We start from the raw sequence: 13,430 nt of genomic DNA on the forward strand, positions 1-13,430 counted from the left end.
CTGAATACACCCCCTGTCTTCTATTGGTTTTCAAACAGATAGTTCCGCCCCCAACCCATGCCACTGGTCGAGCCAATGTTGTTGTGTCAGGATGGACGGGTCACTCAAAATAAACAGAAGAATATACAGTATTCGAAAAAATGAACCTAAGAATGGCTTACTTTTAGTTGTATCTGCACAATAAGCTGGGATAGGAGAAAGTGTTTTAACACTGGAAAAGTTACACACTTCAGCTTATATACTACATATAAAATATAATGGAAAAACTTTATAAACCCTCAAAAGAGGGAAAAGTTATGTAAAGTTCATTAATGACTAATAACTCATGTACAAATGCATTATAAATCACTGATATGTTGTTATAACAACATAAAAAAAATAGGGTGACTCATGCCATATAGCGAGCCAGTTTAAACTCAAATGTTATATATGCTTAATAATGATATTTATTCATAATTATTTTGTAAAACCCATGAAATGACAAAATTCATGATTTATGTTGTGATCCAGCAAAAATAGACTATTATACACAAATTAAAATTGTTGTATTTATATTCATTACTGCAATGTTTTTGACTCATGTCACTTTGCCAGTCGAGTTGATGACTAAAGAATGCCGCAACTCACAGTGGTGACATATCAAGGTTGGATTGTCTCAACCAAACACCTTTAATATGTTCATGCTCATCCAAAGCAATAATGTATACCTGTAACTTTGATTTTTCTCATTTATCAAAAAATATATATTCTCTTTATTTCCCTTTATTTTATGGATCATTTATGAATTAAGTAACAATATATATACCTTAAAATACGTCTTAATGTAAGGTGGATTTACAAGCTTATTTAGCAACCTCAAAAAAATGTACCATAATGCAAGATGGACAACAATGGCATGTTTATTGAGTTACCCATGAGCCATTTACTGTCTTAGTGACTAACGAACATTAGTATGCTAGAAACATCTAACTACATGCTAGGAACAGGTTAAAATATGTTAGATCGTGCTAGAAACGCCTAGCTACATTTTAGCAACACGCTAAAACATGTTAGATCATGCTAGAAACACCTAGCTACATGCCTGCTACATGTTAAAATATGTTAGAAATACCTAGCTACATGCTAGAAACACACATGCTAGGAAAGCCTAGCTACATGCTAAAAATGCTAGAAGCATGCTAGCAATGTCTAGCTGCATTTTAAAATATGCTAATAATGCCAAGCAACCTGCTAGCAACACCTAGCTACATGCGAAAACATGCTAGCAACATGCTAGCAACACCTAGCTACATGCCAAAACATGCTAGCAACATGCTAGCAATACCTAGTGACATGCTAAAACATGTTAGCAATGCCTAGCATCTATCTGTTTGTCTGTCTGTTTATCTAGCTAGCTGTTTTTTATTTTTACTTTAATGTCTGTATAAACTTCAAACTTTTTGAAAAACTAGTTTTAACGGGGGGCCTGGGTTGCTCAGCAAGTAAAGACGCTGACTACCACCCCTGGAGTCATGAGTTTGAATCCAGGGCGTGCTGAGTGACTCCAGCCAGGTTTCCTAAGTAACCAAATTGGCCCGGTTGCTAGGGAGGGTAGAGTCACATCGGGTAACCTCCTCGTGGTCACTATAATGTGATTTGCTCTCGGTGGGGCATGTGGTGAGATGTGAGTGGATGCCGCGGAGAATGGCGTGAAGCCTCCACATGCGCTATGTCTCCGCGGTAACGCGCTCAACAAGCCACATGAAAAGATGCGCGGATTGACTGTCTCAGACACGGAGGCAACTGAGATTCGTCCTCCGCCCTCCGGATAGAGGCGAATCACTACACCATTATGAGGATGTAGAGCGCATTAGGAATTGGGCATTCCAAATTGGGGAGAAAAAGGGGAGAACATTTTTTTAATTTTTTTATTAATACTAGTTTTAACTTTCAAACAAGGCTTTTACAAGCCAACATCAAAGTTTGTCTACAAACTTTATCAATCTAGTTTTCATTAAAATAAGTATGAATCTTTCTTAAGCATTTATAACATGCGAGATTAAATTGGTTCACTATTTGGCAGGTATTGCATGAAAGTCACCCTTTTTGTTCATGATGTTATAACTGCATATAAATGATTTATAATGCATTGGTAATTGTGATATTAGTCATTAATGAACCGCCTAAATAACCCTTAACAAAGGGAACCTTAATGTAAAGTTTTACCATTATACTGTATAACTATCAGATGAAATTCTTTTTCAGAATGAGAGCAGTATTTATGCAACAAAAATAATAAGGATTGTGATTAGGGTGAGAGAATTGAACAGATTAAATGAATAAACTTTTTCAACTATTTTAACAAACCATTTCCCTAAAATGAATGAGACGTCCAAGCTCTACATGTCACAATCAGAGGCAGGACCCAAATGCAGAGTAAAAACAAAAAGGATTTATTAATACAAAAATAAACAAAGGCAAAACAAAAAATATCCTGAAGGGGTAAAACCAGGTACTGGGTGGTAATGACAAAAACAGACTGGACTAGATAATGAGGCAAAACACAGGACCGACCGGAACCGACAGGAACAGAGAAGAACACAACACTGACATGGACACCAAACAAGCACAAGACGAACTGGCACCGGACAGCACACACGGAGGAGACTAAAATAGGGAAGGAAATCAAACAGGTTAATGGGCAGGGCAGGTGTAACAAAATAATTAACTAATAATGGGCAAATAAGGAGGTGGGGTATAACGCAAGACTGAGAGACACATGGTAACACAGAAACAAAACAAAGCCATGTGCTCTTACAAGACACAAACACCTGAATGGCATGAGCACACATTACCAAGACAATAAGGCAATATACGCCCATGCCAACCGTCAGACAAGACGAGAGAATGCGTAGCAATGGCAAACAAAGCAATGCCACGAATTCCCACACTAGACACAGCCTGAGCGTACATCGTGAGGCAAATGCCACACACACACACACACACACACACACGTTTCCGTCTGGGAAGAGCGAGCGAGGGCAGAGGGCGTCTAGATTCTGTGATATTATCCTTTACAGTCGTATTGATTTCTTCACAGGATGCAGCGATTCACATCGAGTGTGTACTAGAAGCTTGCGGCAGGTATCCAGACTGAGTGAGTGTGTGAGCAGCATGCTTTTATAATTAAACTCAGCTGGGATGCATTAAAGCGTTTGGAGGTGTTAAAATTGCCATTCCTCAGAGAGCGAGTTGGCATTGCTTGCACTCGTAAATTAGCCGTGTGCTCCCACCGCTGAAAATGAAGGCGGAGTTACAGCTGTTGAGCAGTGAAGGGGGAGGGCCTTGAGAAATGGGCTCAATTGTGATTTCTTTTTTTAATTTAAATAAGTACAAGACCAAAAAACCTGTAGAGATGAGGACTCTAAAGCCAGAGTTAAACATCCCTCTTATGAAGGAATCATCTGGAAAATGTAAGAGATAACAGCATAATAAAATGTAATAATTTAAACTAGGGCTGGGCAATATGGCTTCAGAAATTATATCTCAATATTTTTCAGCAAATTGACGATATTCGATATATATATCTCGATAATTATGTTTTTGATCTGAAATAGAATTAAAGTGTTTTTGTGTGTGTGTGTGTGTGTGTGTGTGTGTGTGTGTGTGTGTGTGTGTGTGTGTTTTTTTTTGTTTTTTTCAGTCAGATGAACCATCATTTCATCTAAACAGCCATTGCAGCCATGTAGAATTAATATTTCAAAGGCATTAAATAAAAATCTATTTAAAAACGAAGGCAGGTTTCCTACAGATTTTCACTAAATCAACACAAGGAAGAGTAAAATGAAATCAATTTCATTGATTTGCACGTTTGTACTTATATTTAACATACAATCATATATGGATGCTTAATACAAATCTTATTTACCTTCATCTTTTTCCTAAAACATTTTTCTTTGTGAATAAACAAGGTGTGCAAAAACGACACTTATTTACTGGAAACCAGATGAATATTGCATCTTACTAAATTATTACTGTGGAACCCAGTCAAGTTTATTATTATAATATAATACTGAATTATTATTTTCAGGATAAGATTTGTTAAACATAAATTAGTATACTTCTGTCTTATTTACTTTATTTTGACACTGCATGCAGTCGTGTTTTTCACCTTCACCAGGAGCTTTTATTATGAAACGGGAAGTGCAATGTTTGTTTGACAGTTACGAGTTTCGCTTCTTGTGAACTGCTGTCAATCTCTACTGTTCCACGTTTGTAGATTTGTACAATAACTTTATAGCGGTTACTAATGTTTGGAATTGCGTGAATGCTTGAACCTGCAGTACTTCACAATGCAGGTGAACTGCGCTAGGGTGGAACATTATTTTATCCATGAGGAATTGACTTGAATGGTGTAAAACATGATCACATGGGAAATCAACATGTTGCTTCTGAATGTTAATGTTCCCAGAAATCGACCCCATTCTGCAGAGTTACTGACAAGCACCATCTCCCATCAGACATTTTTGCACCATTCCCTGTGGCGCTACTGATAGCGTGTCGCTCCAGTAACAAGTTGTGCTCCCATGGAAACCAGGAAACAATCATGTTAACATTATCAATGACGAGCGTGATGCGGAGGTTGCATTGTCTCTCTAAAATCTACATTTTATTTCACTGGTTTATGGTTGGGGTTCGGGTTAGGGGGAATGGTTAATAAAATATGTTTGTTTTGTAAGCATAACATAAGCTGTGTTTAAAAAGTTTAAGTCCACCTATGAAAATGCTTCTATTTATTATCATTTTTTCACACGTGGTGCCTGTTTAGTTTCACTTTCACATCTGAAAGTGAAAGTGAAGATTGTGGATAAATGTTTCAGTAATTAGGAGATAAAAATGGAACATCTTCTTTCAACCATTAATTGAATATCAATTCAACAGATTATGTTAAAATTGTGACATTGTTGTGTAATTTTATATGTGATGACTAGACTGAAAATATCTACTGTTTATTTTACCGCCTCTGGACTGAATGCTTCTTGTTAAAATTATTCTTAGAAATGGGGCTTTAATGCCATTATGTTCTTATAATGTTAAACCCGGTGTATGAAATAATTCAAGCGTTATCATCTAAAGTATCTTCTGTCTCAGAGGAGGTTTTAAAAACATAAGTAATAAAGCTGAGATACTAACCGCTAGTTTGTGTCCGCACAACCCAATTTAATCCACTAATGCGCAGAGCTCAGAGTGCGGGGGCCGTTCTGTTCAGACCACCTTTATTCAGCAGCCCTCGAATCCCGCAACTAACTGACAGGCGTAAAATCACAGCAGCAGGACAGTGCACGGTGCATTACGGGCTCCACCACAGTGGCAGTACAGTAGCGGCTCTAACGCCTATGAATGCCCCCTGTCACAAAGAGAAAAATCACTGCTGACCAGCAGCTGAAAGACATAATACACCAAGTGAAGGAATTCAAAAACAGCTTTAACACTGCAGTGGAAGTGTATTTTTGTGTTTTACTCACTGACATTGAAACTTATAAGTTTAATCATAAATCATTCAAATTAACACCATGTTTTCATTTTTAAAAACTCTCATGCAGCGAACCCTGTTGCAAAGCACACTACTTCTGCAAACTTGACCATCTTCAAGCCGACTGTTTCTAATGGTAATTTACACCTATACAATTACAGTGCTCTGGAGAGGATATAGTGTCAGTCCCTCCCTATTTAACAGAGTGACCCGCTGCCCTGCGAGACGAGTATTTCCCTGATTAATGCCGAGAAGAGCCAGAGCTTCAAACCCTGCCAGAGAGAGGTGCGCTGCTCGCAGCCTTTTTATGGAAATTAACCACAAAACACAGCCAATTAGAAGTGTGTTATTTAGGGCGACTTTCCCCCCTCTTTTCATTTCGCTGAATAATGACATGGCGTGATATTCAAATCCTCTGTGGCAAATTAATGTGATGTTCCGTCTTTGCCAACTGCAAGAGCCACTCTTGCTGCTGCTGCAGGAAACACACACACACACACACACTTGCACATGCCACGATTTTGAGGCAGCGATCCGACCGCTCGAATACACGAGAACTGACTTGACAATCCGATCGCATGAGATTCATAATGAACGCATACTAATTGAACCAAGAACTCTTCTATTACTCACCAATAACAGAGAAAAATATTCCCTCACATGAAAAATATTGAGTTTATAGAGTCGTTCATTTAAATTACACGATTAGATCCACTATCAGAAATATTAACTTGCATCTTGTTTTAAATGTTAAAAATGCCCTTTCTCTTTTAATGTGAATTTAAATCACATGATTTGCAGAAGACCTCATTTTAGTTGATTTTCTGATGTGCTTATGCTAAACTGTGATTCTTCATTTGGTGGCGTGTCGAGACGCTTGCACTGAAGGACCCTAAATGAGGCAGAACACACTGTGGATGTTTCAAAGGGCAGAGTCTCCAGGAAATCTACTTTTTCTTTGGAGAAATGTCACCGGAGTGATGCAAGATTGGCACCACAAAGGGCCTAAAATAGCACGGGCTGCTACGCGTTGTCAGACGAGATTTACACTGAAGCGCTGACTTTTGTTCTGTAAGTCCTGAGTCCTGAAAGGGAGATTAATCGCAAATTATTTCTCCTCCTCTGGTTATGTGTTGTTCACAGCCAAGAAACGAATGCCCACACGTACGCTTGTAGCACCGCGATTATTCCCCGAAAATTCCCAATATTCACTCGAGGGTAGAGGCAAAGTGTGATTTACCTGCCAGTGCTGAGAGGTCTATTCCCAGAGTTCATTCACCGCCTACATCACAAAAGCCTCGTACACTTAATGCGTCTTCGCCCCCGGGACACATAATAGGATTAGAAATAATTTCTACAAATTTACAAAAACAAATCACATGCCAGGGCTTAGAAATTGCTAATAATTTCTCCATAGCTGGTAGATCAAAGGCAGGCAATGGAGTGACCCCGCTCAGGCGTTTTTAATGGAAGGGTTAATCTGCTCAAAGGTGACCATTCAGGAGCAGCGGTGTGACCAAATGAAGAATTCAGCTCTCACACAATCAGCAGAGAAGCTTCTGGAACAGTGTTGAGCTTTCATCGGCCTGTTTTGACACAAAGAGCCTCAGTGAGGTAAGACGACTGATGCGCTCTCTCGAATACGCACCTGCGCAGTGTTCATTTTTACACCGTATTTTTATTTTTATATTATTCTTCGATTTGAGTCCAAAATAGCATTTTTGGCACAATTTTAGTCAACAAAAATAACATTTTAATTGATGATAAAGTGCAAAATGACAAAAAGTACTTTTAGAAGTGACTCTGTTGTGAATTCCTCACATCTAGACAGTTTAGGATACTGTGTTACGTGTAGCGTGTTTTTAAGGAAACGGCTTATTCACAACACAAGTTACACATTGTGATGTGTGCGTCATTTAAAGTTCTGCTGTTCATTGTCTTTATTGTCTGTGCAGATGTAAGTTGTAATATGATGTTTATGTTGTTAATATATTGATTAATGTCACATTAATGTTTGAGTGAGGTAATTAACCCGTTAGTAAAGTTCATTGTTGAAGAGCTGCAAACTTCTAGCAAACATCTGCAGCAAATAATGATCTCGTTTGCATGTGAAAATAATATGTGGCGAACATGCGGCAAGTTTGAGGCAATTTTGCGGCAACTCTAGATTTTTTGTAAGGGCAGCGGGGAAATACACAGCATACTAAGACTGGATTATTTTCAGCAATAACTTCTAGATTTTATTTTTTATTTTTTGGTGTAATTTTTTTGTCAACAACATGTTTAAATTAAAACCATTTCATTATCATCATGAAACAACTTTTTTGTCTCATCTTCATGATTATTGACGACATTTGCAGTGATGAGATTTACACTGCACCTGCGCAATGGGACCTTCGAAATGAACGATGACCAAGCGACTCCTGTATCGTAGAGAAGTGGGAAACACACCGCAGATGATGATGTTGGTTTTCACAAACTTTCTAGTGAGCGTCTGTTAGCGCTTGTGTCACGTGCGAGTCAATACAGTTATACAGTAACTGCATCAGCCCAGACTGGATAAGTGCATTTGGATGTATAATCATGAACGCCAGAAAATGGGCCTCCCAGTAATTAAGAATAAATGAAATTGCTTATCAATTAGTGAGCGACTGCATACACCATTTGGCTCTGTTCTCAGGGATTAATCAGGGAGCCATTGACATTACATTGCTCCATAATTATAATTCATACGTTTTATGGTAATCGTGAATTTTTCACCGAGGAATTACAATGTCTCGGAAACACCAGACAATATTAACACTCTCAAATATAAACATTAATTAATTTCAGAGCAAAAGAGGTGGAGATTTATTGTTGGCGTGGAAATAGAAAAGCGTTGACTCTCAAACACCGACGGTACACAACATTAATGAACTGAAGCCATGATGAGTGATGATCCATTACGCTGATAATTGATAATACAGCATAAAAACACACACGGATAAATAAATATATGCCTGTCTCAGTGGGGAGGTGACGAGACCAGAACGACCAAAACTGTATCAAAAAGCTCAATGTAAATCTAAACTATTGATTAGCCATAAACAATGAACAACCAAACAATGTGCATGATGCATATCTGCTCATTTATGATTTTAAAATCAATGTCAAATTTTAGATGCATATATATGAGAAAAGGTATTTTCAACATTTTAATCAACCTTTTTTGCTTTCACTGGTTCATTTTAAATGGTTGTGCAGTGTGACAGATGACTTTTGTAAACGTGCATTATTTAATGTAGTCTCTAATTTTATATGAGCTCATAAAAGCTGCATATACAATAATAACAAAGAATTTGTAAAATTCTGTTTAAAATAGTTCTAGATGGATTATAGCATGACACACCACAGGACATGTCAACTTTCCAAAAATATTTCATGTTAACAACACATTTGTTAGTTTTTGTAAATATACCCTGCATATTGATGTTATGGTGCATGTGTCATACGTTGTATATAAACCTCTGCGATGACCTCTTCAAACACGTGAACCAAAGTCAATGTCAAGCTGAAGCGTTGCACACTTGAACCGGCATTTTATCCGTGGGACACTCAAAGGTTCCTCACAACATGCTCGAGTTACGCCACCCGGGCACAGAGTATTGGCACGAGGTTTAATGCAGTAATTAGTCAAAGGCCATGTCGACCCAGAGAGGCTAATACCTGTGAACTTTTACCCCTGACTCCTGACACACGTCTCTAGGGACCTCTGGACGACACACTACAAATATCACCACTGGCACCTGCAGCTAGAGCCGCCTGCTTTCATGCAGTGATGATGAGATCTTGATAATCGCATACAACTCCAGCTGTGTCATTAGTAACTTTACAGCTCGGACATTCAGATCTATTAACGAATGGGGGACTCGACTTAAAAAGACAACATAACAGACTGATATTTTCTGTTTTCGTGACTGGATGCTTCATGAAACTGCAGGTTCTCCAGTGTTCAGTACTCAACAGTTTTCAGCTCATTTAAGCAGCTCTGTGACAAAAGTTTCTTCTCAGTTGTCGTATCGCTGTCATTAAAGAGAGAGAAGAGAGAATTCCCCATCACATTTTCCTGCATTGATTCAGGGCTTGTGCGGCGTCCCTGGAGCTTGCCACACAATTACAGATATTATTACATCTACATTGATTTCTTTAAGAGAGCTCAGCGTCTCAAAGCAATTAAAAAAATTACAGTTCGGATGTGGGCCAATTAAAATGTCCCGGAGCCCAGTGGGAGACGCTCGGACCCTCGACTATCAGAATGTAACTGTGTTCTCAGCTTATGGTGACACACACACACACACAATCATAGTTTGAGGTTTATTTGGCAGTTTTACAGTATGGATGTAAACATCTTCATGGACAGAGAGAACAACTACAGCTAGACATCATAAACTAAAGAGGTGACTTCATAAAAAATATCACATGATAACCATTCATTTTCTCCATAGGGATTTCACAAAAATATTCATTAAGAAGTTCTAAGCTCAAGAGTTCCAAGGAAAGATTACTTCTGAAATGTAATCCAGTACTTACAAAAACATTTCTGGCAAACTAGCCACAAATTTGTTGCAAATTTGCAACTCATTATTTTCACATGCAAATGAGCTTGTGATTCGCCGCAAATGTTTGGCCGAAGTTTGCAGCTCTTCCCCTGTAGTGGATCACTTTGACTTACTTTTTGCATGTTACTAAATCTAATCATTAATTGTAAATGTATTAAGTTCCCATTAACACTCCTTTCATTGTTTGAAAAACAAATCCAACAGTAACTATTTGTCAGTCCCTGAGTAAAACTAAAGGCACTTAAAAAGGGAAAACAAAAGGGAAAAAAACTAAGACTATGTATTTTTAATTGTAAGAGAGTTGTTGTTATTTAGGACATTTTATTCGGCTTTGAAATAAACAATGAGTCAATGTTTCTAGATATGTAGTAGAGGTATGTAATCATTTAATCCATTAAAGTATCTGTAAACTGATTACACACATTTTAATATATAATGCAATTCAATTACAAGTGCTTGATTTTTATTATCTGATAATGTAATCCAGATAACATGTAATCTGTTATGAACCAAACCAACCAGCTCCAAGATGAATCACATTACAAACTTTGACTTGAAGCAAAAAAGAATGTGAAAATGGGACAAAATTGATAAAGGTACAAGACTGTGTGTTTAAATTCTTAAGTCAAGTCATTTTTATTTGTATAGCACTTTTCATTAACAGAAGATAAAACTGTAATATCTATAATGTCTTAGAGTCATCATTGTGTAGTTTGATAAATTACAACTGTGAATTGTTTAAAAATAAGTAATTAAATAATCATTGTATTTAATAAGATGAACTACTCATCCACTTGAGCACAAATGGTGTAATGAAGTCATAAACTACAGTAAGATATAAAACTATAACCCATTTATTATAAGTATAATAACAATATACTGTAGTTTATTGTTAAATATGAAATATGATTCTAAGTTATGTCATAAAACTCTATATGGCACAAGCTGAGAGGCCCTTTGATATGTAATCTGTTAACCAACCAACTTGCTACAGGTAGACCGATTTTACCGATATCGGTTTTACTGGTTCATTGGTGCCGATAGTTGCTTTTTGGCACTTCATTATCGGCAAAAATCTATGCTGATAGTTGCCAATAATTTTTCATAATTTCAAAATAAGAGTATATATATATATTCTATAAATCAATTTTAAAATCTATTGGCTGATTAATCGGTTGTCGGCCTTTCCACCACCTTAGTTATCGGTAATCCACTGTCGGTCGACCTCTACAACTTGTGTACTCTCTCTTTGTCTAACATTTAAATTGCCTCAGTTGTTTGCATGCAAGCCTGACTGCAGTATTCTTTGAGTTTTCTCTCTGAAACCCTCCTCAGCGCCACCTTTAACCCAACCCGACCTAACCCTAACCCTGAGTTCCACATCCAGATTTATTTATTTTTTACCTTCTACACTTTTAAGAGCCCTCAAAAAAGTGACTGATAAACCATGCACTATAATATAATTAAATATTTATGATTTATATGTGGCTTCCAAAAAACCCTTCGCTAAGCTCCGCCCCCCCTTAGTTACTGTTGCTCGCTCTGACAAGCTCTACAGAACTCCCCACTGGAATGAATGGGAGACTGCTGTGAACGACACGGTTTTTGACAAAATATTCTCATAAACGGAATGGATAATATTTTACATGGGCTGGTATGAAGAGTGACATTAATGCATATTCATCTGAAGTTTTTTGTCAAAGAAATTGTTAAATTACACAGTCATTTGATTAAAAACTGTGGAGACTGTGAATCAGAGAAAAGAGAAAAACATAATTTAATACTGATTACACATCTAATAACATTAGCATAAGGGAATAGAGCTGTTTATAATGTCACATAACACATTCATTTTGATGCAGTGAACTGTTCAATACATGAATCAATACATACATGAATTAACGTTCAGTTATTAGCTTTCATTTATCTTGGAGCAAATGTAGGTGTCGTTGCAGATGTTATATGTTCATTTGGGAATGAGGACTGACACAGTTTAATCCATAACATGCTCTTCTCCAGATTTATTTAAAGATTATTTAAAAAAAGATAGAAAAACTCTGCGTGTGTCCTCTCTGGGTAACTCGTGTCACTATTACAAATGACCCGGCAAGAACATGTTTTACATTGTTTTTGATTATTTTGATAAAATCCCGCTTAAAAGTACTCAAACACACTTTACTCCCATAGACTCTCATTGGAAAATAGCAAACGCATGTCAGAGTAATGGCACTGGGCAACAGTTGCTAAGACAGTATTGGTCAGAAGCACTTTTAAGGCGGGGCTTAGCGAAGGGTCAATAGCCATCAATGGAGGAAGATGCTCTGATTGGTAGATCTCTCTTTAGGATTATGGGAAATGTAGATTTTCCACAGAGAATTTAACAATGAAGCATGATTTTTCAAAAATGATGTGAAAATCACTCCACTCGTAGCTTATTCAGAGGCAAATATCATAATCTCTCATTAAGCACAGAGCTCATGATAGGTCTAAAAATGTATCTGTAGAGAAAATGAAAGGGATTTTTATTTCCAGAATTGCTGAAGGAACTTCATTGTTTTTCTGTTCACACCTATTTATTTTTAACTTCTCATAAGAATTGTTTAATCTGTTTCAAAGGCAGTGTGAGGAACATGTTTTCAGTGATTATAAAATACCATTAGTAATCCAGATTTCAATTAAAAATCTGAGAAGGTGCTGATGTAATGTTATGTTCTCTGGCTTGATTTCTTTCCTTTACACACACACACACACACACACACACACACACACACACACACACACACACACTGCAAGAAAAAGCGAGTCAGAGAATGAAGCCATTAGCATGTGCCGCACTCAACAGGTTTTTGATTGAGATATGACATCATCAAAAGAACATGCAATCTTTCTCTTTCCTGAGTTCAGTTTCCTCTCTTCAGTTTCTTTGTGGATTTCACAGAAGAGGGAGAACATGCTAATTACTGTTATGGAACCTTGAAGGAATTAGTGCAGATAAGAGCGGCCTGTGATAGCGCTCGTGTCGTTTCCTCCTCGCCCGTATCAGCTGCAGACAGAAGCGGCACGCGGCGCTCTCATTGTGAACTACAACACAAACACCATGAGCTTTCACCTCTGCTGACTGCACAGCATTTGAGTTCAGACTGATGATACGAGCTGCGTTCACACGTGCAGACGTTTCCTGTGAAAGCTTTAGTTCAGCTGCCTCAATGAGACATAAACAGGCTGCTTTGTAAATTCTGTCGCCTACATTGTCACTGAAATAAACTAAAAAGGAAAATACACTGTATCACACATATATTTTTGATATGAAGAAATGCTTC

This window comes from Myxocyprinus asiaticus, chromosome 20 (genome assembly GCF_019703515.2).
Source record: "Myxocyprinus asiaticus isolate MX2 ecotype Aquarium Trade chromosome 20, UBuf_Myxa_2, whole genome shotgun sequence".
NCBI classification, from domain to species: Eukaryota; Metazoa; Chordata; class Actinopteri; order Cypriniformes; family Catostomidae; genus Myxocyprinus; species Myxocyprinus asiaticus.